We start from the raw sequence: 27,805 nt of genomic DNA, 5'->3' as shown, positions 1-27,805 counted from the left end.
TTCCGCAGCAGTACGTTACAGTGAGCACGTTAAGAGACAACCGCGGGAGATTTCCGCACAGATCGGCACGCCCCGTGGAGGGCTGGGGACAGCGCCCTCTTCTTTATCGCTCTATTCTTAACCCGGCCCCTCTCCGAGGGTGAGGAATGGTACGGTCCGAGCGGTACGGCGTCGCGGTTGGCTCAAGAAAGTTGCGTTCGGCGAGGGCTTTCGCGTTTCTCGTGCGCGCTGAGTGGCAGCTGGGGCGTTCGGATTGCAGAGCGCTGAGTCTGGGCAGCGGGAGCAGCTTGAGCTCGCAGCTTCATTGGAGCAAGTGGCGGCGGAGCGTCAGGTACCCCTTTGCATTCGTGTTTCTTTTCGCGCTGTTCTGCAGGCACTTGTTGCTAGAGGTTTTTTTTCTTTCTTTCTCCAAGCGAGAGTTTTAGAAAAAGAAGGCTGATTTTTCTGTCTTCCGTACATTGAGTTGTGCTGTTGGCTGGAAAAGTGCAACTGGTGGTGTTGCAGTAGTTCAGCCCCGTCAAGTTTTTCCTTGCTGATGGGAGCTATAAAACGGGAAAAGATAAGGTGGGGAGAGGAAAACGGTGTTTCCCTCCGCTCCAAATCTAAAGCAGGCTGCTGGTGCCTTGCAGAGGAACACAGCTGCTCTGGTGTTATGCTACTTGTGGCGATTTCTTTCTCTCTCTTTTGCGCTGCCAAAACCCACTCAAGTTAGTGGAGATTTGCAGTATGTGCTTGGGAGAATATGCCTGGATGGCTATTTCCAAATGGTGATCGCAATCTTGGTGATGTTTCTACTGAAAGCACGAGAGAGAACTTTAAATGGAAACACGCTGCCAGAAAGGAGTTTTCGTTTATATTTTTAAAAATCCCTTCATTTTGGAGAGCCTAGGAGAAATCGCAACAACCGCTCTTGGACATTCAATCCAGCCAGACTTTCCCTAATGCTGCTGCCCCGGCGCTCGCTCTCCTTCGGAAATGAAAAAGCCCCCCCCCCCCCGTCCCCAGCAAGGAGAGCATCTTTCTCCTTCCTCTCGGTTGTTAACTTGATGGATCCGTGGGTCGCTAGTGTCACGCGAAAACTTGCCCTATATATATATTGCCATATATATAAAAATAATATGCGGGGAGTAGCTGCTCTCCAAATCTTTGGGAGGCGGGACCTACAACAGTCCTGTTCTTTTTTCGCTGGAAAACAAACCTCTCTGTGCGTCTTGCGCCCCAGTTCTTCGCACATCGGTAGCCCGATCCAGTGCACGTTTACTCTGAAGTAAATTCCAGATCACGGGTGACAGTGATAGGTTTGCTTCCCTTTGAAAGTGCGTAGGCTTTGCAGCCTGAGCAAACCGTATCAACGTTTAGGTTGCATGCCATCATCCCCCCCTTCGCTCCCCCTCCGGCATTTCTAGGTAGTGGTATATGGTGGTCGGTAGAGCCACATCCTGGTACGCCTTAAGTCCCATGCACACTTATTGGCCGGGACCTCATCCTCCGGAGTAAACAATTACAGGTTACTATTTACTATTTTTATTTGTATTTTGTGTGCCACCCTTCTCCAAGGAGCTCAGGGTGGGGTTGCGTGTGCCGCTCTTATTTTCAAAACAGTCCCGCGAGGGAGATTTTGGGCTGAGAGATGTTGACTGACTCAAGGTCGCCCCTTGATGGATAAGTGGAGAGGTGAGCTGGGGTCTCCCTGGAAAACCTCGTGAAAGGAGGACTATTTGCCATAGCGCAGATTTTTCGGGGGGCGGGCGGGCGACATTTCATGCATATTTTACAGTGGAATTTCTCCCTGTGAAGGAGAAATAAATGTGGATGCAGTTGGAGTTAATAACGGGGCTTCTCTACACTATGGTTTGAGAAGTGTGGGCCTAGTACAACTTTTTATGCAGTCCTCTGTTTGGCTGAGGTGAATGGGTGTGGTCTGTTTGACTTTTCTAGAGTAACTTTGGCTTCTCTCCTGCCACTGGTGCCGAATTAAATTTTAGAGTCTCCTTTAAAAGGGTGAGATTTATTCACAACTGTATTTAAGAACAAACTGTTCCCGCTTCAGGGGGATTAGCATGTGGTGTTTGCAGGATTGTATCCAATGGCAACGTTTTATTTGGGGAAAGAGTTATAAATCATGGGGGTGGGGAGTTTGAGGCAGAAGAGCAAATGAATAGGATACCAGAGTTTGCAAGCTGTAAGGCTCTGTGTCCTTCCACAAGCTATTGCTATGTCTTCAGGCAAAAGACCAAGAGAGATGCTATCAGATTTCTTGATCTCTCCCAGTTGTGTCTCTGAGTATGCTTGGCATTTGAATCAAGTGGGATTGTTATTATTGGTCCTCATTCTGCAAATATTTATCCAACGCTGTGGGTCATGTAGATGTTTACTTCAGAGTAAGTTTCCTTGAACTCCCTGCAACTTACTTTTGAGCAAACACTTGGAAGATTGGGTTTATCGCTTTCTTACTACAGACTTTCTTTGAGAGATGTGCCATTTCCTGAGATGAAAGGGAAGGTGGTGGTTGAGGTTTTTGGTGGGAAAATGGAATTGTGTCCTGGGAAGATTAAGTCTTACTGGGAGAGGTAGACCAAGGGAAAGCAATACATTCTGGCATCTGAGGCAGACCCTAAATTGACGCCTTCCTCCCTGCCAGGGAAGACGGGGTGAGGAAAGATCTACATAAGGAGCAAGGTGGGGAAAGGAAGTTCAACACCGGGATCTGCTGTCCAAGAGGATTCTGCCACCTGAGGCAGTTGTCTCACCTTTCCTCTTGGTTGGGCCGGTCTTGAGGGAACTATCCCTTATAGCAACAGTAGCTAACCTGTTGCTCTCCAGACATTGCTGGACTCCAACTCCTCTCAACCCTAGCTAGCATGGCCTCTATTTGGGGATGATGGGAGTTGTAGTTCAGCAACATCTGGAAGGCCACATGTTAGCTACTCCTGCACTACCACCAGGAAAACACCATGGTGGCTTATGGGAATTGTATTGGATGGGGTGAGGGGCAAGAGTCAAGGTCTTTCACCTTAGGCTAGCTTGCTTAAGCAATAACTTTTACAGCTAGTGGGGGGGGCAATATCTGTATATTCCACCCACCCACCCAAAGTGCACTGGAGGCTATTCATTCAGCAGGAGGAGGAAAGAGTCTTCCAACATCCTCCTCACAAGGATGAGATTGTTTGTGTGAAGGGCTGTACCTTGAGGAGCGGGTGATTTTTCACATAAGACTTTGTTTCCCATTGCTTTGCCCAGCCGAGCCCAGCCTGCTATACAGTGGACATGAATATATACTGGTGATGCTTGGGGAATCAAAGTATGTGCTGACTATGTGCCCTTTCGAATTACTGCGGACATAATTTCCTGGGACCTCCGTTTGGCCTCTGTAGAAAACAGGATGCTGGACAGGACTTTGCTCTGTTTCACCAGCGTTGTTCTTATTTTCTTACAGCTTGTCTGTCACAGAAAAAACAAGTCTTGTGGCACCTTAAAAGACTCAATAGATTTATTGTAGGTGACATAAGCTTTGGTGGACAAGTTTGATGCATAACAAGTTATCCTCAGTTGGCAGATTTGGGTATAGGTCAGGCATGGGGCACTTGTGGCTCTCCAGATGTTGTGAGATTCCATCTCCCATCAGCCCCAGCTAGGAATGATAGGAGTTATAATCCAGCAACATCTGGAGAGGCGCAGATGCCCCATCCCTGGTACAGAGGAAAACAAACAAGTAAGACTGTGACAATCCTTTATATACAAACTCCTCCTTTTACTTCTAATAACTATGTAGCCAAAAATGGCATAATCTGCACCAAAAGACATTGGCAGGTTTTGGGGAGCCCTAAGAGTTGCATAAGTACAGTTAAAAAAATCCTAAAAGTATGGGGAGAGGGAGAGGACATGCACGAGTGTGGACTGAGCATGCTTAGTGGCCAGAGAACATGGAGTGCCTTTTGGGGGAAATAAAATGTGGTGGGTTGGAATGTGGTATTCAGACAGTCATTCTCCCCAGAATACTCTATTCCAACCCACCCAGTTTTCTCTCCCCCCCCCAAAAAAAAACCCCCCACTGTGTTCTCTGGCCCCTGAACATGCTCAGTTCACACAGGTGCATGTCTGCTTATGTCCTCCTCCCACCACACACACTTAGGATTTTTTGTATTTCTGCAACTTTGGGTGTGAATGGTGCCATTTTTTATTTTTTTTGCTACATGATAATTTGTTGCTGTTATTGCGATTTACTCTTGGGTAATTCTGGAGTTCCTGTGAATAACCAACCTCCTACCTTAACTGCTCATCTTGTCGCTTTTAATCCAGTGGTGATATAGATAGGGAAAGGCCCTGACTCATTCCAAGTTCTTTCACTCATTTCTTCCGCCTTTGATTTATTTCTTGACTGTGTGTGTGTGTAGTGGGAGGCAATCAAGTAAACATAATCTATGTAGTTTGTGGAGGCTGTAGATCAGAGGGAGAGAAGCCAGTCTTTTGCTGAGAGACCAGCTGCCTTTGGCCTTCCTTCAACTGTCACTTAGCAGCAGCAGCAGCCATTCCTTCAGGCTACCTGAATTGTTTCTTTCCCAGCTGGTCCTCATAAGAACTGTAACTTTAAGAATTGGTATATGAGCTTGCTTGATACCTCCCTTTTTATCCCTTTCCCTTTCTGAGTGATATATTTTAGATTGTTTGTAAGCAGTTCTGGGCGCAAGTCTGAAGGGGCAGGGTAGAAATGCTTTAAATAAATGAAAGGCCTGCAAATAACCAGGAAAAACGTGTCTCACCTCCCCCCTTCCCCCCTTTCTTTCTGGGTCTTTACATCTCTAAGTTTGTTATTTTAAGTTGGACATTGATGAAGTTGGACACTGATTGTGCATCATGGACCTTTTAAAACTTGCCGAAGTTGGATTGAAACTAGGGTGATTGTGTGTCCTACATTACTGAGACAGTTCTTGTGTTTGAAGGGCTGTTTGGTCCAAGTTTCATTTAAAGATCAAGAACCTTAAGAAAGGAGAGCAAGGGGGCCATTGAAATTGCCCAGCAGTGGTTAGCACCTGGACACCAGTCTGAGCAGGTGCACAGGTCACCTGGTGAGATGTGTTGTTTCTCTATGTAGTTTCCCCCCTCTAAATTTGCATCTATGCATAGTCATTAGTCTGCACATTTTAAGCAAATTGTGCCATCTTGTCTCTTTTGGGAATGCATTTCCTCTCTTTTGGTGATATATGACTTCCTGAAGCTGGTGTTGCACATTAGAAATAAAGATGGAGGGATTCTCAAATTGGATCATACGCAGATTGCTGCATGCCCCCTAAGAATCAGTAATGCTATGTGGTCATTGATCAGGGTGTTGTTGTCCCATGTTTGTGGCTATCATGCACCATCGCTTTCTGCTTTGACAGTGGCTTGCTGTTGGAGCAGATTCATTTATTATTGGCAAAGCCAATAATCTTTCAAGAAATCGAAGGAGAGCCTGCATTAAAGTGATAGCACGTAAAGTTCCAGGGTCCAATAGCTGTTTTTGTCATCCTGAGCAGAAGAAGTTAGGCACAATGCGTGTCTTTCAAAATGCAGATTCTCCAGTAATCCCTTATTCATGGGATAGCTGCAATGCTTATCTCAGCATGAAGTGTGCATTAGGAACAAACCAGGGGGAAAATAAGAGAAGTTAAATGAGAAATATGTGTGGGTACTACTGATGTTCAGTAGTTCACTAAAATTACCAATGGGATAGGGACAAGAGAAAGGCATAAAAAACCTAACCGTAGCTCCTCCTATGTTGGTCTGTTGCATTACTTAATTGCAGATTAATTAGAATCAGATTCATTTTGATTATGTGTGGTATTGCATTAAGAGTGCAATCCTATACACTTATATAAGTTTGAATAGGATTGCAGCCTTGATGAACTATCAGTGGATTAAATTTGCATGGATTTACTTCCAGGTGGACATCCAAAGATCTCCATATGGATTGTAAGTGGTCTGTTGTTCTCAATTTGATGAAAGCTTTTCAACTTTGAAGCAATGTGACAAGCAAGTGACTGTTTAAAACACCGTATTAAGTGTTTTTAAAGCAAGGTTGGCAAGTAAGTCCCATGGGCTACATCTGGTCCCCGACTTAATTTTATTTCCCTTGACAAAATGTCCTATTGTGTTTTGGTGCAGATGTAGTACTGTAAAACACTTGCCAGTAGTTTTGCTCATAAAGAAGATTGTTTTCAGGGGTTGAGTGTGAGAGAGATTCCACACTTCCCCCTTGGATTTTCAGTGTAATGCCCCATAACTGTGGAACTCTTACTGCTAGATTGTGTTGACTGTGTTATAGATCCTGACTTCTCAATTTCTAACAGCAGAAATGAAGGCAGGGAAGCTTTTGTCAGCTGTTTCTCTTTGTGTCAGAGAGGTTTCACAGGCTAAATTTATGCGTATTGGACTGCTGTTAGAAGCAGAGAAAAGGACCAGTAAGAAACAGAAGAAAACAAGCTGGCATCTGAATAGGAAAGGAGGTGGTGGGTTGTGCTGCAAAATTTGCTTCTATTATCTAGAGCGCTGCTGGGAGCGAGCAGCCCCCAAGAGTGCAGAAGTTGACTGGCCCTGGCCTCTTCTAAAGAAACACGCTTTGCAAGTGAAATTAACACATTTTAAAATGGGCACTGAAATTAGCTGCACATTAAACCTGAGTGCCTCCTTGAGGTCAGATCTTAACCATTATTCATGTTGTTGGTAAGTAATACACATACCCATTAACATTCAAGACTTGCATGCACCACCAGGTCTTGATTCATTTCCTTGTGTCTAGTCGCTCTAGTTAATGTTGTGCTATTGTATTGATAAAAAGGTCTTGCAGTACCTAGGGCAAGTGTCTGGAAATAAAGATTTCTCATCTTTCTTTCTTTTTTTTTACTTTAGAAGTTGGAACAAGCAAGCCAAGAAAACCCCTTGCTGTGAACCATAGCAAAAGGGTGACATTTGTCATGCTCCCACAAAACACTTAGGCACATACTTTCTATCCTACTTCCTGTGAGATGGAGAGAGAGGGCCCACATCGCCTCCAAAGCCCCAATACACTGATGTGGCTGGATGTAAGCCTACAGAGCATCATCTCCAGTCCTAGGTGGCTACTTCCATTGATTTTAATGGAACTTATTTCCACATTAGTGTTAGTGCAACAAAGCAGTAACATGGCCATGTTCTGCCCCAGCTGGTCTCCAGGATATAGGAGAGCAGTCAACAGTTGTAGTACCTCTTGGTTTACCAACTGATGTGGTAGAACCACATTCAGGCAAGCCCAGGTCAGAGCCTTGCCTAGAGTAGAGTGGAGCTGTTGTTTCAGAGGCCTTCTGAAGATTGGCTCAACTAGTCTTGCTGTTGGCCCCTCCATCTCCAGTGAACTGTTTGCATCTTTAAAGGGCTGGTGTTCTGCAGGCTCCTGTGGCCCTGGGAATCAGTCTTCTGAATCTCAAAGAGTTCTGCAAAGCCATGTGTTATAGGCTGGAAATACCTGGTAGGAGAGATGTGGAGAGTCCTTGTTAGGGCCAGCACCAAGGGTCAGCATGGTCGGATATCTGTGGGGGCCTTCACCCTGGCAAGGGACCCACTGATAAGAGCCCTGTGGCAGTGAGGAGGTAGACTCACAGAGAGTATCTTGCCCAACAGCCTTGCAGAATGTGGATGCAATATAGCTTGTCATCTAGGTCATCCTGTGGTGGGGTGTCAGCATTTGGCTGAGGAAAGTAGAGAGCATACTTGCATAGATATTAACTGGATGAATATAGCTGAATGAGCAAAAACACAAAACTCAAATATAGGTAGATAGACAGAGGGACGCGGGTGGCTCTGTGGTCTAAACCACTGAGCCTAGGCTCCCTCGGCCAGTAAAGAGTGATGAGTGCCGCAACCCCAGAGTCGTTCATGAATGTACTTAACTGTCAGGGGTCCTTTACCTTTGCCTTTATAGATAGATATAGATACAGATACAGATACAGTTACATATGGACTACTTGGGGTGGGGAGGAAGGGCAAGATGCAACTCAAATAAAAAGGGCAATAAATAAAGAAATAGAGCACAGGTGCAGAATTGATATTTTAATTCCCAGAATACAGCTCCCATCACCCTTTACGATTTGCTGTGTTGGCTGGGGGCTGGTGGGAACTGTAGTCCAACAAAACATCTGAAGTGCACCACATTCCACATTGAAGAGCTTGCTCTAACAGCTAACACCACACTGGCTTTTAGGACTGGAGTGTTTCCTTCAGTCCAGAAAACAAGAGGAATAAACCATCACTGGGCTAATCAGAGCAAAGGACTCCTGTCATGCACTTTTGACTGGTGGTGTTAAGAGGGAATTCAGCAGATGCTGCTCTTTTTTCCTTTTCTCTTTTCCTTTTCTTATCTGTGCATGGTTAGATGCACCTGTTGAAATTCCTTAGCCATCTCCATCTTGCTTGTATGCCCCTATACCCTTTTGATTTTCTAATATTTCAGTGCAGTAGTTTATGGTCCTGGTGTAAAGTTGCATGTGCAACAGAGAACTAATAAGGCATGTTTTGAAAATGGAACTCTCTGGGACCATATTTCCCCATAGTGTTGCTAGCTAATTTTATTGAATTAGGCCATTCTTCATATTATGCGATTTCCATCGGCATCAGAAAATGAATGTGCTGCTTTGCCATCCTTATGGGTTAAGTTTGTTAGTATTGTATTACTTTTATTAAAGTGCTAGTTTGTCTAAAAATGGAATTTCCACTTCCCCTGACGTGAGAGTTGATAGAAGCCATTACTGCTCTGTGTATAAATAATTGTGCCTTAATGCACAGCTTATATTAATGCATTTTCCGTGACTGGGTTTTGAACACATGGATTATTGACCTGATGTGCAGAAACTCCAGCCTCAACTTGAACTGTGGCGAAACCCAAGCAGTGAGTTTTTGCGGCTGTTGAAACATGATTTTTATGACTTGGAGTGCTAATGAAGATACAATTTACTCCCCTTTGCTTACCCAAGGACAGTAATTCTCTACAGCTGTGAACAGAGGGAATTGAATTGGCACTGAGCACAGATGGAACTGCTGTGTACGGTCTTTGGAAACCAATGGGTTATTTTTCCTTCCTTAGCTGTCGAAGTTTTCACAAACTTAAATGTCATTCTGTAATCCTTTGTCAGGAGTGCAGTCGTCTTGAAGAAATTATGTTGTTTTGAAAGATTTTTTTTTTATTGAAGTGGGTGTAAAAAGGAAAATGTTGTTTAAAGCTGAAGACCTAAATGTTTTTGCTGAGAGATAAGTCCCATTGAGCGTAGTGAGATCACTTCCAAGTAAACCCAAGGAGCATTTTGTTGCAAGGCTTTGTGCTCCCCACTTTCTGAGCTGTGAGAAGACTTAGAACAGTGTGATAGGGTCTACTTTCCTTTCGTATAACCACAGCTTGGTGATGCAAATAGATTCCTGCAGCAGACAGCATAACCTCTGACCCTGCATGAGATATTCATAGAAGGCTACAGCATCCCAAGGTGCTTTACCTTCTCCTTGCCCACAGCCCTTTCTTACTCTGTCTCTGCTCAAATTCATACTGCAAAAACTTTCTAGCATCCTTCTCTGAAGCTGAACTGAATGGAAGCTTGGAGTTGTTGGTTTGGAAGATGACGTTGTGCTATGGTGCAATATGAGCTAGATGCCGCTGCATGATGCAAACACCAGTCCTGCCTATCTATTTTTCTCTCAAACTCTGGTTGGTATTACATTCCAACTCTAGAGTCCTAAAGGGGTATTTGGCACCTATGAATTTTATCAAATAAACTATGGTGGTATTGTTTATTCAGACAAACAAACTCCTTACAGTATACTCATAGCTTTGTAATGCAGCAATGTAGGTTGTTATTTTATTAATTGCTTGTACTGTTATAGCCTGTTGTTACCTTGGAAGAACTACTGGATTCAGCAGTTATTCTCACAAGTAAGTTATTTTCACAGGAAGAAGAAGGAAAGCAACCTCTCTACAAATGACTATTCTCATGTCAGGAAAGGGCCCAAGGCCATGAGAGTCTGATGAGCTTTTTTCCAGCTCGGATTGCTGGCAGCATGCGTGCTTTGTATGTACTCGGAGGCACACTTCCCATATGCTACCCAGCTGAGCAAGAGGCAGGTGTGCATGTTTCCCTGCCTTTTAGGTGGCAGGAGGAAGACAGGCCCAGGTGCTTGCTCACAGACAGACCCAGAGCTGGCCAGGGAAAGGGAGAAGCTGACCTTGCCCTTCTGGAGCATCAGACAGAGGGAGACAGTTTGAACCTCACTCCTAGCCAGGCACACTTGGTGGGCTTGTCTCTGTCTCTTCCTCATCTTTCCTTGGCTGTGCATCGGTGTTCTTGAAGTTGCTGGAGGATGGGTGGTGGTGGTGAATGGTTGGGACCTGCAAAGCTGTGAGAGCCGGAGAGAGCAGCCGTTGTGGCAGCAGGAGATGCCTTGAGAAGCTGTGCCTTCTCCTCAGGGTTGAGGTGTCTCCTGGCCTGGCAGCAGCAACAGCTGTCCTGGGCAGCATCTCCTCTTTCTCACTCTCTCACCTCTTTCTCCTCTTTGCTCTCTCCCATGTTATGCCATCCAGGCTCAGGGCATGATGTTGTTTGCCACCCCCAACTTGCTTCCTGGGGGATATGCCACCGTTTACCCCCTAGATCTGGGATTGTTGCAAACCTGTAGTTCTCAAGGGTGTTCAACGATGACTTGCTGCTCAACGATCTCTTGCCTTAGATGTGATTGGTGTATGTTCAGGGAAACAGCAGGGTTGAGTGAGCCTGTGTTACATAAAATCCTTGATAAGTTGTTTTAACTGGAGGGTCTTTGACACATGCATGTTGTTTCCCTTGTAACACTAGCATAGGGCACCAACCATTCCCATATCTGCTGATTGTCCCCCTACCAATGCCAGCTCACAACTTACCTTCATTCACTTTTAGCTTGCCTTCTGCTAGTTCTATAGTACCATTGATAATGAGCTGTAGAGGGTTCACACTTCCTCGACTTCTTAGCACTTTGATGAAGTGATAGTTCCTTGATCTTTGTGACCTTGGACGGTTCTGGGGGGCTGCAAAATGTTTTCCTGTACTTGACATTCTCCAATGATTGTCAGAATATATTTTTCTGCTATGAATGGATGATACTCCTATGGATTAGATTGTTGAGCTGGAACAGGGTAGGTAGACTGTTTGGTGTGTATTGTGTGGCAAAACTAATAGCTACGTTTGCTTGAAATCGATTGACTTGTGATCAGTTATTTGGAGTTGGAATTGTCTTGAAATGCTTGCTTTTGCATATAGCTCTTGTTACCTTATGCAGAAGGATACACTACTTGGCTGGGCTGCTTCTTAGCCAAAGTTCAGCATGTAGGAAGTTCAACAGGTAGGAACCTGGAGTTCTTTTGTCTAATGAGATTGATACAACTCTTGTTTAACAAAGATTTTCTCATATGTTGAGCAACTCAAATATGTATTTTCATGAAGTTGTAGTCTCTAATTTAGCGCTCATCAATGTTCAAGACAATGATGACATCTTTGCTCTTGAGCTTAACCCAGTTAAGTGATTCAAGTGGCCAAATAACCTCTCAAATGATTTTATAAATTATCAGTTGAAGTGGGGCAAAGTGTGATGCATCTTTCTTCCTCAATCTTCTAATTTTCCCACCATCATGAAAAATGGAGTTTCTGTGTTCACACCTCACACTAAGCAAAAATTTTTTTGTAACCATGTTCAACAAACCATGAGTTATATCACAGGCAAGCTAACAAGCCATGGTGGGGGTCTTTCCTTCTTCCAAACCTTGGTTTATTTTCTCAGCTGTTCTTGCCTTGTTGAGTTTCTAGGGTGGGGTGTCCAAACAAAACATGGTTGTGCAATCCTGCTGGGTTCAGACATATTACCAAGCCATACTTAAAACAAAACATATTTTGTAAGCCACTTATATGTGAACAAGGAGCCCTCAAACATGCCCAAGTATCCTGGGATATATGGGCACATAACTCTGTTCACACAGAGCACTGTCCTGGCCTATTGTACCTTATTTCCGCCTTGAGAGAACTGAGAATGCATTCTAGATCAGACCTGACACCAGTGGAGGCTGATCCATTTAGGCGAATGGTGTACACCTCAGCCAACCCCCACTTGTCTGCCTTAATATTTACAGCCATTTGGTGGAACTGCATGCTGTTGGCTTAAGCTCTACCTATGGTTTGTCTCTCTGCCTTCTGCCCTGCCAGTCCCAATGGAAAGCAGTTACCACAGGCTGCCATTCTGCCACAGCAGTGCAGTTCAAGATGGTTAGGAGTAGTGTAGGTGAGATGTATTTCAGGAATGTTTGTCCTTCGCTACTGAAGTTATCATTGAGGGATCTCTGATACCTCTGAGGAATCTCTGGGATCTCTAAAACACAGTCAGAAGACCCACTCTATAGAGGTCCTCAATCAGTAACAAGAAGATTCACTGGCAGTGTTTCTGTTCCTCAAGGCTCTGACCTACCACTGGAAGGTCTTTGCATCTTCACCTGTTTCTCTTTCACTCTCATCCCTTGCTGAACGTGGAGATAATACAGTATACTGTACTTCCTGGAACTGCAAGCTCAGGGTATTTTGTTTTCTAATGAACATTGAATTTCTATATATACACCCAGGCGCTTGGATACCACCCAGTAAGTTTTATGCTGTGAAAATGGGAGATGTAGGGGTGGCTAGAGCCTTTTGCTAGGATCCAAAAGTAACTGAATTCTGGGATTATGAAGTAGCCAGAGTGTACAGCTTTTTGCCATCAAGCTTGCTGGGGTGAGCGTCAGCTGTGAAGGAAGTGGGCAAAACAGTGACCAGGAAGAGATGCCATACGGGACTTTATAAATCATGCTAGTCGCATAAATTGCTTGTACCTCTTCTATAAGTGTGATATTTGTGATTTCTTTAATGTGCAAAGAAGCTGGTACATCAGTTGATGTGGCACGGCTTGCACCCCTTCTTCATGGGCAGAAGATGCAGGAAAGATGCAGGGGAAATGGCCAATGCAGTTGAGTGTATAGGGGCTTTGTGGCTGCAAATGCATCCCTTTCCTATCATGTGCGCATGGTGTGGGGGGCTGTGGCCAATCTCCCCTCCCATCAGGCCCAAAGCTGTCCCACAGCAGAACTGCCTTGGTGTGCATGCTCCCCCTCCTGCTAGTTAGGAAGTGTGGAATGTATTTTGTCTTTAGATTATAGAACTAGGCATAGGTTTGTGTTTTTGTGCAACTGAGAATTTCTTACTTTTTCTTAATCTTGCCTGTCGACTGCAGCTGAAAGTCAGCAGGGACTGCTGACCCTTGAATGATATAAGGAGAGAGAGAGAGAGAGAAAGAAGAGAAGCAGAAATGGACAATTCTGCAGGAACTATTAAGGATGTGAAATAAAGCAGCAAAGATTATACTGAAAAAGAAAATAATTATTAGAGTTGGTGCCTTCTGCTTTGTTGTTTGCTTTCTGGAACTTCAGTTGAGCGTTGCAAACCTTTTGAGGTAGGCAGTGCATGCTTGGCTGTTTCAGGAAGGAAAGGGCCAAAATATAGATGTCTCCCTGACAGCGAATGGTGATTTTTTTTACCTTCCAGTCTTCTCCTGGTCCCTGCTAGTCAGAGGCATAGCAGTTCAGACCAGCCTTTCCTAACCTGGGGCCCTTCTGCTCTTTTGGGCCACAACTCTCATCAGCCCCAGCTAGTTGTAGTACAAAATATCGGCGGGGCACACCATGTTGGGGAAGGTTGGCCTAGACTGCTGTGCCTCTGGCTTCCCACTTAGTCAAGGAATGTACTGGGAGCTTTGCTTTTCATTACCTATTAGTGTGGTACCTCAGGTTACATACACTTCAGGTTACAGACGTTCCAGGTTATAGCCTCCGCTAACCCAGAAATACTACCTCGGGTTAAGAACTTTGCTTCAGGATGAGAACAGAAATCATGCTCCGGTGGTAGCGGGAGGCCCCATTAGCTAAAGTGGTGCTTCACGTTAAGAACAGTTTCAAGTTAAGAACGGACCTCTGGAATGAATTAAGTTCTTAACCCAAGGTACCGCTGTAATATCTTCTGAATGGAAGAAAACCAGAACAAAAGAGTGAAAAGAAGAAGTGGGTATAATCTGTATTAGCACACTGGTAAGTGCATTTAAAAAGACTCATAGAATTGTAGAGTTGGAAGGAACTCTGAGGGTCATCTAGTCCAAACCCTTGCGATGCAGTCTAACAACACAGGCATGCCTTTTCTACTACTTGTTCAAGAATCTAGAATCTAGCTTCAGGCTTGAGGTGATCAATAATGTTTGGTTTCTAAAGGAGACTTTAATAGAGGCACTGTTGCCTGTGGTGTGCACTGCTATCAAAATTCTTTTCTGGTTTTCATTCTGCTTTAAGAACTGCCTGGCTGGAGATGACAATGGGATGATGATGATGATGATGGGCAGTTGGGTTCTACTATATCAGGTCTGCTAAAACTAATGGCCTAGATCTTGAGTTCTCATCAGTGAATCCAACAGGATGCTCCCTCTGGAGGAAGTGGGAGAAGCTGTTTTCACTGCCACCCCCTGCAACTCTCTGTACACCTGCTAATCTGCTCCAGAGAATTGAAAAACTCTCCAGAACAGTCCTGGGGCTAGGGGTTGCAGGAAATAATAATAATAATAATAATAATAATAATAATAATAATAATAATAATAATAATAATAATTCCTCCCTGCTCCCGCATGCCAAATTGCTCAGGATCCAAGCTATTCCGTCTCCCAAGTTCAGTGAAACAAATTTAGAACCGGCTGAAGCAGAACAAACAAAGAGGGAAGGGCCCTTTAAGCCTGGCAATGTGGCTGGAGATGTCACAGTTCATATTTGCTAACTTCATATCCCTGATTTCATTAAGTTCAGTGCTTTACAGTTTGCTCTGGAAAAAATAAAAGTCCCACCATATTAGGTAAGCTTGTTATGTTGGGTGCAATGAAGAACAGCTGTGGAATAAATGCATACATAATATCCATTGCCAATTTGGAAAGCGGCGCCAAGACCTTGACTCGTTTGAAAGGAGGAAAGGGGACTGTTAAGGCAGGTGGCAGGCTGTTTATTTTACACCTTGTTAATTGCTGACTGCTGATTTATATTTCATTGGTAGGGCTTGATAAAAGGAGAAGAATCCTCTTTTATGTTCACCAGTTTTGTTAGTGAAGCCCAGGAGAAACTCTTTGCACTTTCCACTGAGCATGGCAAGTTTTTGGCACCATTAGATATCCTTAAGTTGGGGGATGGGAGGCATGATATAAGCAAAGATGTTTCTTGGAAGCTAACTGCAATTCTGAAACTGGTGAGCAAAATTTCCACAAATCCCTGTTCAGTGGCATTCAGGCATTGAGCTGGCATGTTGCTAATTTCCACCCCGAAGTTGGCTTTATGATTTTGTTTTGTGTAGGCAAAAGACACACCGTTTCTTGTCTTTATTGCTTGTTTCTGGAGCTACAATCCTAGACTGAGCTGCTTTAAGCCATCTAGGCATGTCCCTGGTATACACAGCTAAGTGCGGCACACATCTGTTCCATGTGTTACATCTGTATTTTGTAGAATGCTTCCCAAAATCTCCAGTGCACTATGGTAAGCCAAGAATAAATAAATACCAAAGCAGCCTGCGCTACTAATCTGCATCCTTGTAATTGGGTGGCCAGATGCAAAAGAGAGTGGTGCTTTGCACCTTTCCTCTGAATGCAACATTTCTCGTTGCTTTTTGTGAAGTCCCATCTGTCCAAATTCTATTGTTCAGATGACTATTAAAGGGGCACGGCCCCCTGCCATCTCCTTAGCATCTGGCCACTCTACCTGTTTGGCTGATGTTGCCAAAAGCTGGTAACAGAACCAGTGATGTGGGGCAGAAGAAATTTCGCAACTCTCCTAGTGCTTTACTTTTCCACGGAAGATAACCCATTTTGACAACTTGACAACTCCATTTAGTAACAATGAATGGATGCCGATTGCAAATACAATATTGGGCAAACTTGGCAGTTTCATTACTTTTAAAAAACAACAACTTTGTTTGCTAAATGCAGGGGAAATAAACATGCTGAATTGGATCACAGTGGCATCAAAAAGTTTTCCAATGCAAACCAGAAATTATCCAGTGCAGATTTACTGTAATTGGCACAGGGTTTCCCCCCCCTAGAAGGCCAAACAAATGCTAAGAAGCTTAATGTCTCTGCTCACATCCATATTGTGCATTTAAAGCACACAGCTTCCCTCAAAGCATCCTGGGAGCTGTGGTCTGCTAAGGGTCCTGGGAACTGTAGCTCTGTGAGGGATAAAGCTGCAGTTCCGTGATTGTTAAAGTGGTGTAAATGTTCTTTAAATGTATGGTGCGATTGTGAGCTCGGGTTCAACACAGGTGTGCTGCAAAGCCTCTTTTCCCCAGAGTGTTCTTTATCCTGCTAGTTGAGAAAAAAGCCTGAAATTAATTAGTCTGCAATCTGAATCTTCGGGAACCTTTTTTAGAATCAAGGCAGGGATATATAAGAAGCTACTCTACACACCAATGCAAAGCAGCAGAGCAATGCTGCTGTGTATGTCATGGCTGGCCTTTTAATAATAATAATAATAATAATAATAATAATAATAATAATTAATAATAATAAAATACCAGTCTCAGGAATACTAGTTTTAAAATACCCATTTTACTGTGGAAAAGATATATATATATATATATATGGAGTTAACATGCTGAAGCAATGTATATTTTATTTTAAAGTAAATTTGAGCCTATTCCCCTGCTGATACTCATGGTGGCACAGCATAAATTATAAATGGAGTATAGCTGCAGAGGATGCACACCTGGGGAATTGTGCTGATTATCCCCCCCCCCGCCCCCCGGTAATATTTATTTTTGAAAGCACATCCAAGTGAATCAGTGAATGCTTCCAACTGGGACAATTGCCCAGAGGCTCAAATCTAGGAGTCCTCAATTTAAGACAATAGCACAATATCTAGTTCAGATAATGGATTGGGGATGGGGAGGGCAACCTTCTGGTGATGAGTGATAGTTTTCAAAAGGCGGGGCCAGGATTGTACTTTGCAGTTAAAGATTTCTTTTGGGTGGGGGGTGTACAGCTTTAAGGAATCAAAAGCAACCATTTAAAAGAGGGAAAGGATCACTAAAAGGGCGGGGCACTGCTATAGGGTGGGGGTGATGTTTTTATTTTTAAAAGGCTTCTGGGGGCTCCTGAGGTTGATGCGGAACAGCAGGAAACATTCAGACCCCAAATAAGCAATGGCAGCAAAGAGTGGGCTTGAGTTGCTTCACTGATCATTACAAGTGTCACAAATTCTCTGCATCTGAGCTCAGTGATGTTGGCACAGCTAGGTTCCTCTTGGAAGCGCAGTAGTGAAGCATCGTGTATCTCTGGTTTACAATAAGGGGGAAAAGAACAAAGAGTCAAGGGCTCTAAAACATCAAACAACTCAATGCACATATACAGATAATACAAATAACCACCTAATAATACTGATGACGATAATAATAAGTAGTGTGGTCTAGTAATGAACAGTCAAGTTGCTTAAGCTTGATTTAAAGCCCTAAACAGTTATCTATAGGATCACCTTCTCTCTTTCTCTCCCCTGCCCTGCTGCCCCATTCAGAGCTAAAGCAGGTGCCAAACAGAGAAAATGCCTTTTTGGCTGTGGTCTCCCATCTAGGAAACACCCGTCCCCCGCAAAGAGTCTTGGCTAGCACCAACATTGTCTTCTTTTGAGGTACAAGCAAAACCCATTTTATTCTCCCAGTCTTTTAGATAGTGAGGCACTTAAAAATCTTTCCAGTTTGCTCTTTTTATTTTCCTGCTTGGTGCTTGAAAAGCAACAACAGCAACAGGTGGTTGTTTTGACAAGAGCTGTTCTGTCTATGCTCAGAGACAACTTGGTTAGTCCAAATATGCCAGAGCTGGCACTGAAAAGTTTCATAGGTGACCTCACGTATTCTGGAGCTGAGCCCTGGCTCAGTTATGACCTGAGTATGTGGGGAGGTGGCAGCACTGTCACCTTATTTATACTGACACAGAAATGGAAGGACGTATTGGAAAAATGGAACCCAGCCTGTGATTTTTATCTTGCGATAATTTGAGATCACAAACTGATTGGCAGTTCAGAAGCTTAAGGCTGTATTTCAAAATGCACATTTCAAAGGTATGTTGGCAGTTGTATTTGTACAGCTTGATTCTTTCTGATGCAGGGGGAGAAGATATAATCTTCACAAGAGCTCTGAAGCTGCTTAATGACAGCTTTTAGTGATATTTTTGGGCTTTGTTTTAAAGCAAAGCTGCCATTTTGACTTGTCTTTGGCTGAATTATCCTGTGCTGTCTGACATGCCCTTTCTAACAGCAAAGCTGTTATTATGCCAGTATATTGCTGACTAATTGTGACCACTGTCTGCGCACAGATTCTTGGAAGATGACTAAAAGACCCTTCCCCCTTGGAGGGACATAAAGAAGGCTGGCTTTCCTCCTCCTTTGCTTTATATTGCAATCCCTTCCTTCAGGTAGGCCTGCCTTGGGTTAATGAACAGAAAATAGCTAAACCTCTGTTGTATCGCTCCTTGCAAAGGATAGAAAGGTGCTTTTGGAAATCTCTAGTCTTACTTGTCAAGTGAGTGGTGCATAGTGAATATGCAGGAGTGGTCTCTTTTCAGAGCTTGATTCGGTTTCCTGTCTGTAGTTGATCACAAAGCTTTTTATTAGCTCCAAATGGAAAATAGGGCACACCAGTGCTATTTTTCTAAAAAAAGAGGTTCCAGAACTCACGATGAACACCTCCCTCTTTTTCTTAGAAAGCCAATGGCACCCACCTGAGAGGTGCCAGAACTGAGTTCCAACGAGTTTCCCCCTGAAAAAAATCCCTGGGGAATATGCATGCCTGGCTGTGCTATTGAAATACTGAGAGATGGAGAAAGCCTTGCCTAAATTAAAGTGACTGGACTAATAGCCGTTCATTCTCTCTCCTCCCCAGCCTTCTCCACTTGAAACCCCTGAGAACTGAAATTTAGTGCAGAGAGGCAAGAGATCTCCAAAAGATTTTTTTGCCCCCCCCAAACCATGTTTCACATAGGGGGGGAAATGACAGTTAAGCAGGTATACAACAGTTATTTAACTTTGTCCATAGATCTGCATAGGACAAACTGAGAAAACACTTTATTAAGATTGTGAGGGTGAAATGTTTCTCTCTCAGGTAGCTCATCCTTGGACTTGCAGGGTAGTGATATGCCATATGCCATTTCATTTAGGTTTTGATATAAAGGCTCTGAAAGTCACTCCACTTAAAAACAGTTTCCACTGAAACCAGCTTTTTCAGCTTTTTAAAAACTGAATTGCTGCCCTGGGCTGGATAGGGGAGGCACTGTGGGCTGCTTTTTAGCCAGTGGTTCTGCAACCATGATTTACGTAGGCAATGAATCCAGGCAGAAACCATCAAGAGGAGCAGTGGATTTCAAACACTGGGCTGTTCTGCCTCTCAGACAGCTGTGGTTGCAGCTTTTGTCGCTCCCACCCCCCCACACACACTCTGGTCTGAGTGTTGTGTACTTAAATCCTTGGGGAAGTGCCAAAATGAGCTTGCCATTTTGGCGAGCAGTTGCTCCAGCAACTTTGAGGCAGCGAGATGGAAGTATATCATCTGTTTTTTCTTCCTGACGCAAACAAGTTGGCAAATACTGGTCTGTGAGTTAAATCCCCTGTTTCCCTGCTTTAACATCCCAGTACTAATCCTCTTGATTGACACTAATATATTAACTGGCAGACTGAACCCTTTGTTCCTTTTTTCTCACTGCAAGGAACTATTTTGAACGACTTTCCCCATTCCTTCTTCTTTCCTATGTCCATGTTGTCAGTGATCCCACTTTTGCAGCCAAAACAGCACCACACATACATGAGGGTCGGGTGGGCAGTGGTGGAATAGTATCTGTTGTAACCCTGACCTGTCTTCTTCTCTCTCATTTGCACGTGAGGTTCAGTCTGAGTCCAGGCGGCCCCTGCAGGAGAGCTGACGCTGTATTTAGCTTTGTGTATGGCAAAAAAAGCCCAACTGCGTGACAGGCTTGTGAGTGACAACCAGGCTCTGAAATGACAGCCTTTGCAAGTAGAGCCTGAAATCTGGAGTGAGTTCACGTTTCAGCAAGGTACAGACATGAAGGAGGGGACAAACAGGTGAACCAAACGAGGCTGATTTGAACCCAGCCTTGATCCATTTATGAAACTAATTTTTGTATAACCCCTCCAATGTTAGATTTGTTCTGTCTAGTGGCTTTATAAAAAACAACAACCCCAAAGAAGAATTAAACAAAAACACAAGCTCAGATGCTTCTTTGTTCAGTATTAATGGGCATGGCATTGGCTTCTCTTGACAAATTAAGCATGTCACTTTGAGTGCCCTTAGGGTGATAGACGCTGCTCAGCGTGGTGGGTCTCTCACCTTAAGCATGCATTAAGGAGACATGCTCGGTCTTGCAAGAGATAGTGAAGCTATTGCTCTGCGAATCCAGGAACCATAGGGGTCCTGTGCTTAAAGCACTGCTCTTAAAATCACTTTCTCTCTCTCTCTTTGCAGTGGGGCACTCTGTAGAACAGCAAATTGCTTTTCCGCTGTGTTCTTCTCAAAATGGACTCTTTTGGGTCTTAAAGCAACCGCTGTGCCTGCACAGTTAACGACTTTTGCAAAAGGTATTTTTATTACAGTGTTTAGAAACTATTATAGTCTAATGGGTAAATAGGAGGAAAGCCCTTAAGCCTGTCCGTTGCCTTTATAAATATGGATTCTGCTTCTTTTGTGTCTCTGGCGTATGTGTTTCATTAAAGTGCTGCTGCTGTAATTTATCTGCAGCACGCTGAATGAGAGGATGGGTGCAGGTGGGGAAGGCGGGCGGCAGTGCTGGATGTGTTTCACGCACTTCAAAACTATTAGCGAAGAAGGGATGAAGCCGATTTGTGAGGTGCATTACTGGTGGGGGGCGGAATGGGAAGTGTTCAGGACTGGCACTTTTATCAGGGACTGACACATTGGCAAAGATTTCGTAAAGCTTTTTTTTTTTTGGCAGCACAGTGAACTTCAGACAAGCAATCCAGGCTCTCCCTTTTAAATTAAGGGGTTTACAAGGCTAGGCCCACTGAAAATTAGCAAGCATGACTTTAACAGATTTGTGGACGTATAATAAATGATTGAACATGACTAAGTTAAGTCCATTAATTTCTGAGTAAAACGTAGCTAAATACCACCCATTGTGGATAAACACTGGACTATAACACAGTCACAGTATGTTCTCTGTGCACAAAACCCTTCATGCCTCCCTGCAAAAAAAAAAAGGGGGGGGGCGAAAGAGGGAAGAAATGAAATGAAAGGGAAATGGCGAATCTTTTAAAGTTGTAGATGGCTAGCAAACAGGACAAGATTTACTAAAAGCATGCTAATTTGTCCTCCCTTTGCCAAGGCTGTCTGCTTGCAGCTTGTGCCTAATTCTCCTGGGGAGGGAAAGTGTGGACCCAGGAGGAGGTTGTGTATGGGAGCATATTTAGGATGGTGAATGTGGATCTTTGGTGAACTAGAACAGACAGGCCGCAATGCTGTGCTTACTTGGAAGTCTTCCTTCTCCCCCAGAAGTTTCTCCAGAGGGTTGGGAGTCCACTCAGAACAGCATGGGAAAGATGGAATTTGTGCAAATAGCCTCCATCCTCCAGGGAACCTCTGTTGGATCTCAATCCTTCCGCAAGCAGAATGTAAACCCTTTCCATCCACAGAAGAGCAACTCTTGAATCCACGAGGAGCAGCCTGCTTTAAAGCCCTTCACTTTGCCTAGTCCTGCTAAGAGAGTTTTAACATTTAATTTCTTGTCTGTTGACAAGGCATGCCATTTCTCTGAGCACAGTAATAGAGTGGTATGAGTTGCATGTTAGAACTCTGGTGCTCCTGGGGTGCATGATTAAATCACGTAGCCCAGCACATCAGGGAACAAGTTATTTAGGAGTTTCTTCTGAAGGGTGGCAGCAGCTCCTTTCTCTGATCTGATCTGCACTTGCTGCTATGCTTTCCTTTCGAGAGTGGGAATAATAAAATAATGTTTTGATCAGGAGGTCACATGATAAAGCTTTCTAGTGATTGAGAAACCCTTCCCTGACAATAGATTGATGGCTACTAAGAGCAGTGCACAGAAAATGATTGTCTTGCATTTGTGATATTTTTACAGCAATGAACTCTCTCTCTCTCTCTCTCTCTCTCTCTGTGTGTGTGTGTGTGTGTGTGTGTGTGTGTGTGTGTTTCTGAATAAACATAAGTTTGATCAGAGTTTCAGTTCTGGAGATTAGCTTCACCTTGTTTATTGCCTGCCCAAAAATGTGCCTGTCCTTCAGGTCATTTTTGGGAAATGGAGAACCTCTTCCAGCTTTGCATCAGCATGAAAGTAGCATTTGTCAATTTTTTTTTAATCGTTTCTTGAAATTCTTCAATGTCTTACAAATGTGTTCACGCCTCTGGGTTATTTGCATGCTGATTGCTGTTATCACTTAATAACCTGAACTTTTGAAATTAGTAGCATCAGTCATCCCATGATAAGTCTGTCACTGGAGTCCAATCCAGGTAGTGAGAGAGTCTGCAGACTGTGTTCTGAGTGAGACCAAAAGACCTGTGGAAGGGGAGACGGGGAGGTTCAAGGAGACTAAGAAAAATGACTAAGGATCCAGCAGTGTCCTTTCCTTCCTCTGCAATCACTCTGCAGATGGTTTTGATTAAATGGCAGGTCACAATAACTTGTGATGATGATGCTCATCTTTTCCAGCCTCATAATTCACTCTTATCAGCTTACCTCTTCCTTTCCCCCCACTGGTGAGAGCGGTCAGTTTGTCACTGTAGCTGACACAGGCCCCACCTGCACTATACATGTAAAGCAGTAGCACCCCACTTGAACCAGTTTTGGCTTCCCCCAAAGGATCCTGGGAACTGTAGTCTGTTTGGGTGCTGAGAGTCACAGAGCTACAATTCCCCAAGTGGTTTAACAATCCATCCCTTTAAGGAATTGACTATCCTGTCCCTGCTAAGCTTCTCTGGTCATACACAGCACCCACAGTTGTGGACTTTTTTCAACTATGGGTTGAACTCCTGATTGCTGATGGAGAGCCTGTTTTGTCCACAAAAGGCAGTTAATAAGTATTTTCTTAAATCCTGTGGGTTAAGTAGTGAATTTAATTTCCATGATGAAAGGAAACTCCTTTCTAGCAAAACACTTCCCCTTCCCTTCTGAATGTCTTGTAATTATCAGATTAAATGAAGTTATTTTTTTTTAAAAGGGCTTTGCACATTATACAATTAAAAAGCTTTAATTGCGTAATGTAAATGTGGAGTGGTGGGGGAGAGATTAATAGTTGTTACTGCAGTGCTGCAATAGACGGAGAATGTAAAAAGCCAAGGTGTAGAAAATAGCTTTGCAGGGTTTGAGTTAAAGTGAACACAAGAAGAAGCTGCTGGATCAGGCCAGTGGCCCATCTAGTCCAGCATCCTATTCTCACAGCAGCTGACCAGATGCCTGTGGGAAACCCACAAGCAGGATTCCAGCACAAAGAGCACTCTTCCCCTCCTGCGGTTTCCAGCTACTGCTATTTGGAGACATGAAGCCTCTGGCAGTAGAGGTAGAACATGGCCATCGTGGCATCCGTGTCCTCCACGAATTTGTCTAATCCTCTTTTAAAGCCACCCTTGCTGGTGGCCAGTGCTGCCTCCTGTGGGAGTGAGTTCCATGGTTTAATTATGCACTCCACGAAGAAGTACTTTATCTGTCCTGAATCTTCAGCTTCATTGGATGTTCGTTACCTCTAGTGTAATGAGAGAAGGAAAGAAACATTTTCCTAGCCACTTTCTCCATGCCATGCAAGCCTTTATACACTTCTGTTATGCCCCTTGCTATGTGCCTTTTCTCTAAACTAAAAAGTCCCCTCTTACTGAATGAATTTCATTAGGGACAAATGTAAGATTCTGTACTTAGGCAGGAAGAACCAGATGCACAAATTTAAGATGGGGCACACCTAGCTTGCCAGTAGTACATGTGAAAAGGATTTAGGGGTCTTAGTAGACCACAAGCTTAACAAGAGTCAAAAGTGTGATGCAGCAGCCAAAAAACAACAACGCTAATGCTATTCTGTGCTGCATTGACAGAAGTATAGTGTCCAGGTCAAGGGAAGTCCATGGTCCCGCTCCATTCTGTCTTGGACCTGCTACACCTGGAGTACTGAGTCCAGTTCTGGGCACCACAATTTAAGAAGGATATTGACAAGCTGGAATGTGTGCAGAGGAGGGCGAACAAGATGATAAGTGGTAAAAAAAGAAGCCTTATGAGGAGCGCTTGAAGGTGCTGGGTATGTTTAGCCTGGGAAACAGGAGAAGAGATATGTTAGCCATCTTCAAATATCTAAAGAGCTATCACTTGGAAGACGGAGTTAGCTTGTTTTCTCCTGCTCTGGAGGATAGGCCTCAAACCAATGGTTTTAAGTTACAAGAAAGGAGATTCCTACTAAACATCAGAAAGAACTTTCTGACAGTAAGAGCTGCTCAGCAGTGGAACAGTGGGAGGTTGTGGCTCCTCTTCCTTGGAGGTTTTTAAGCAGAGATTGGAGGGCCATCTGTCATGGATGCATTAGCTGAGATTCCTGCATTTCAGGGGGTTGGACTAGATGACCCTTGGGTTCCCTTTCAGCTCTATGATTCACCAAGGAACATACATAGATATGGGTGCTCACTACTGTAATAGCATTACAAAAACGTTTCTTCATGATATACTGTTTTCTGAGGTCCATGGGCATTCTATTTACAGTATTAGCAGCCCTATGCTGTGTCCTACATGTATGGACATTGGGGAATGGCGTAGTTGATGGTAACTGTGGCCTTGTCCACACTTCTGCTTCTCCCATGCCTAGAATTGCCATTTGCACTGAAGAGTGGTTTTCCCTTGGGGGAAAGCAGTGGGATGAGAGGAAGTGTGGATAAGCCCTGTGTCAAGTTCTTAGTAGGGTTAAGCCTGGAATTTGGGACTCTTGACACCACCATGCTGCAGTTGGAGTTTCTACCCAGGAGAAATAGATGGTAGATGTTTTATTGTGTTTTTATATTTTGCTGGAAGCCTCCCAGAGTGGCTGGGCAAACTAGTCAGATGGGCAGCATATAAATATAATAATAATAATGACGATGACGACGCATCTGGCTGAGTTTGGTAATCGCTGGAGGAAATATTGGGAGAAGAAATGTCAGGCCAAGTTGTGGAACAGATGTGTTGCCTGATACTTGCATTGCTGTGTTTAGGAACCCCTGGCATTCTGATTGCCTTGCTGCACCCGTAGGCTTTTGCAAAACAAATGTACATTGTTTTCCTGTTTGTTGTGTGCATCTTGTATGTCAACACTTAAGGTAGTTGCTGACAGGGATGCTCCATTTTCTGAGCATGTAATTTATGTATTATTTTTCTACCTTAGGAAAACGTGATGCTTCCTCAATAGCAATGGCATGGAATACATTGTATGAAGTGTGGTTGCACATGTGTCCTTTTTATATAATATACAGTGGTACCTCAGGTTAAGAACTTAATTCCTTCTGGAGGTCCGTTCTTAACCTGAAACTGTTCCTAACCTGAGGTACCACTTTAGCTAATGGGGCCTCCCGCTGCTGCTGTGCAGCCGCCACGCGATTTCTGTTCTCATCCTGAAGCAAAGTTCTTAACCCAAGGTACTATTTCTGGGTTAGCGGAGTCTGTAGCCTGAAGCATCTGTAACCCGAGGTACCACTGTTCTGGAGATCTGCTGTGCATCTTCTGCATTAATGCTGATGTTTGAGCCTAGGAATCGATGCCATGTGCCGCCCAAGGCATGGGGATTGAGGTAGGGCAAAGTGCAAAAAATCAATTGGAGGTAGTTCTCTAAAAGCTTCCTAGCAATGGATCTGCCACAGCAGTATGATCAATGTTTGAAGTTTTGTTAAGTTCACTGAAGGAAGCTAGAATGTTGGTTGGAAAACCTCAAGCAATTACAGTGAGGGCAGAAGCATTTCCTCAGAAGTAAATCCCACTGAGTTAAGCCGGACAGCAAATGTGTTTAGGATTACAGGTGTAAGAGTGCTATCCTAAGTGGATGTAGCTGTGTGCAAAGCATAAAATCTACTGCCCCTTCCAAAGCCCTGCTGCTTTCTGCAGGCCAGAGCAGGAGCGGGTAGATGTACCGTATTTTTCGCCCTATAGGACGCACTTTTCCCCCTCCAAAAATGAAAGGGAAATCTGGGTGCGTCCTATGGGGCGAATGCAGGCTTTCGCTGAAGCCTGGAGAGCGAGAGGGGTCCGTGCGCACCGACCCCTCTCGCTCTCCAGGCTTCAGGAAGCTATCCCAAGTCTTGCAAGCCCGGCGGGATGTCCCGCGGGCTCGCAAGGCTTGCGGTCAGCAGCCTGCACCCAAAAGCTGGGGACAGTGCCGCCACCCCGCTATTCCCCGACCTGATCTGGAGGCTGGCGGGGGGGAGAAGCAAGCCTGCTTCTCCCCCCCGCCAGCCCCACAAGCTCGGGTGATAGGGGGATGGCGAAGCGCCGCCATCCCGCTATTCCCTGACCTGATCTGGAGGCTTGGCGGGGGGAGAAGCAAGCCTGCTTCTCCCCCCGCCAGCCCCACAAGCTCGCGGGATAGCGGGCCAAGCTGTCCCTGAAGGCAGAAGAGGGAGACGGAGCACTTCGTCTCCCTCTTCTAGCTTGGGATGGTTGCGCAAAGCCTCTGCAGGGCAGCGCAGTGCGCTGCCCCACAGAGGCTAGGGAGGCTGTCCCTGAAGGCAGAAGAGGGAGACGAAGTGCTCCGTCTCCCTCTTCTAGCTTGGGGATGGCTGCGCAAACCTGGGGGGAAATCAATTTTTTCCCCTTGATTTCCCCCCCCCCCCCAAAAAAATAGGTGCGTCCTATGGGCCGGTGCGTCCTATAGGGCGAAAAATACGGTACATGGGGCAAACATTCCTTTCCACCCCTTAAAAAAATTGTTTTGGATCGGGTGGGGATTAATTAAGCCATCTCCAAGTTAGCATAAAGGCAGTGCCCCATCCTAGGGCCTCTCTGACTTAAAAGGGGCCTTGGGTCCTTCAGATCCCAGACCGTCACCATCCTAGCCCTGCCCCATCCCAGAAGTGCCATTTTGGGGCCTGACACTGACTCCTGGTGGTGAAAGAACTTCCAGTGGTAGCTTTAGGCAGGTGGATATCTCCGTGGGGACCTCCAGGGTGGAGGGTGCCTGCCCCGCTGGTGGAGCCCTTCTCCTTTGCACAATCCTAACCCCTTCCAACCAGCATATCTGGAGGTTAGGATTGTTCTGTGGAGGCGGCTGTTGCTGAGCATTGCATGTTATATACTCTTCCTTTGTCTTTATAGCCCCATGTTGCCCATTTTCTGATATTACTTTGCATTTTAGGAGATTTGAAACAAGGCCTGGCTTTAGCCTTTGATGATTACATTAACGGAAGAGCGTGAGGCGGACAATCAGGTGGTTTTAAAATCTGGATCTATCAATATTCTGTTTTAATAGGAGGTTTGATTATCTCTTTCTACAAATCCTGTTTAAAAGGAAATCTGAATTTAATTCAAGTGTAAAGTTCTCAGAACTTGAATTCCCTGTCCGTTTATCAAATCCTGAATTAAAAGTAGCTTTTTATGTAGAATAGAGTTATGGGAGGAAATGTCTGACCTTCACAATTACTGCATTATGAATAAGTTGTGTGTTGTATTTGTGGGAGGGACGCAGGTGGCGCTGTGGTCTAAACCACTGAGCCTCTTGGGC

At 44.5% G+C, this 27,805-nt stretch overlaps 1 protein-coding gene across 6 annotated transcripts in view; it reads left to right on the top strand.

Annotated features, from left to right (window-relative positions):
• The first annotated feature begins 195 nt into the window (after positions 1-195).
• TSPAN4 (tetraspanin 4) overlaps positions 196-27,805 on the top strand; it is a 508,885-nt gene continuing 481,275 nt past the window's right edge. For 2 of the 6 annotated variants that reach the window (XM_081203215.1, XM_081203209.1), the window contains exon 1: positions 196-331. The gene's annotated coding sequence lies outside the window, so the exon portion shown is untranslated. Of the gene's footprint in view, positions 332-1,485; positions 1,508-27,805 lie in introns of those variants that run through there. The other 4 variants (XM_081203213.1, XM_081203206.1, XM_081203210.1 and 1 more) reach the window with 4 other exon arrangements.

Source organism: Podarcis bocagei, assembly GCF_964188305.1.
Source record: "Podarcis bocagei genome assembly, chromosome: 1".
NCBI lineage: Eukaryota > Metazoa > Chordata > Lepidosauria > Squamata > Lacertidae > Podarcis > Podarcis bocagei.
The sequence above is the reverse complement of the archived record's forward strand: the minus strand, read 5'-3'. Positions and strand labels throughout refer to the sequence as shown.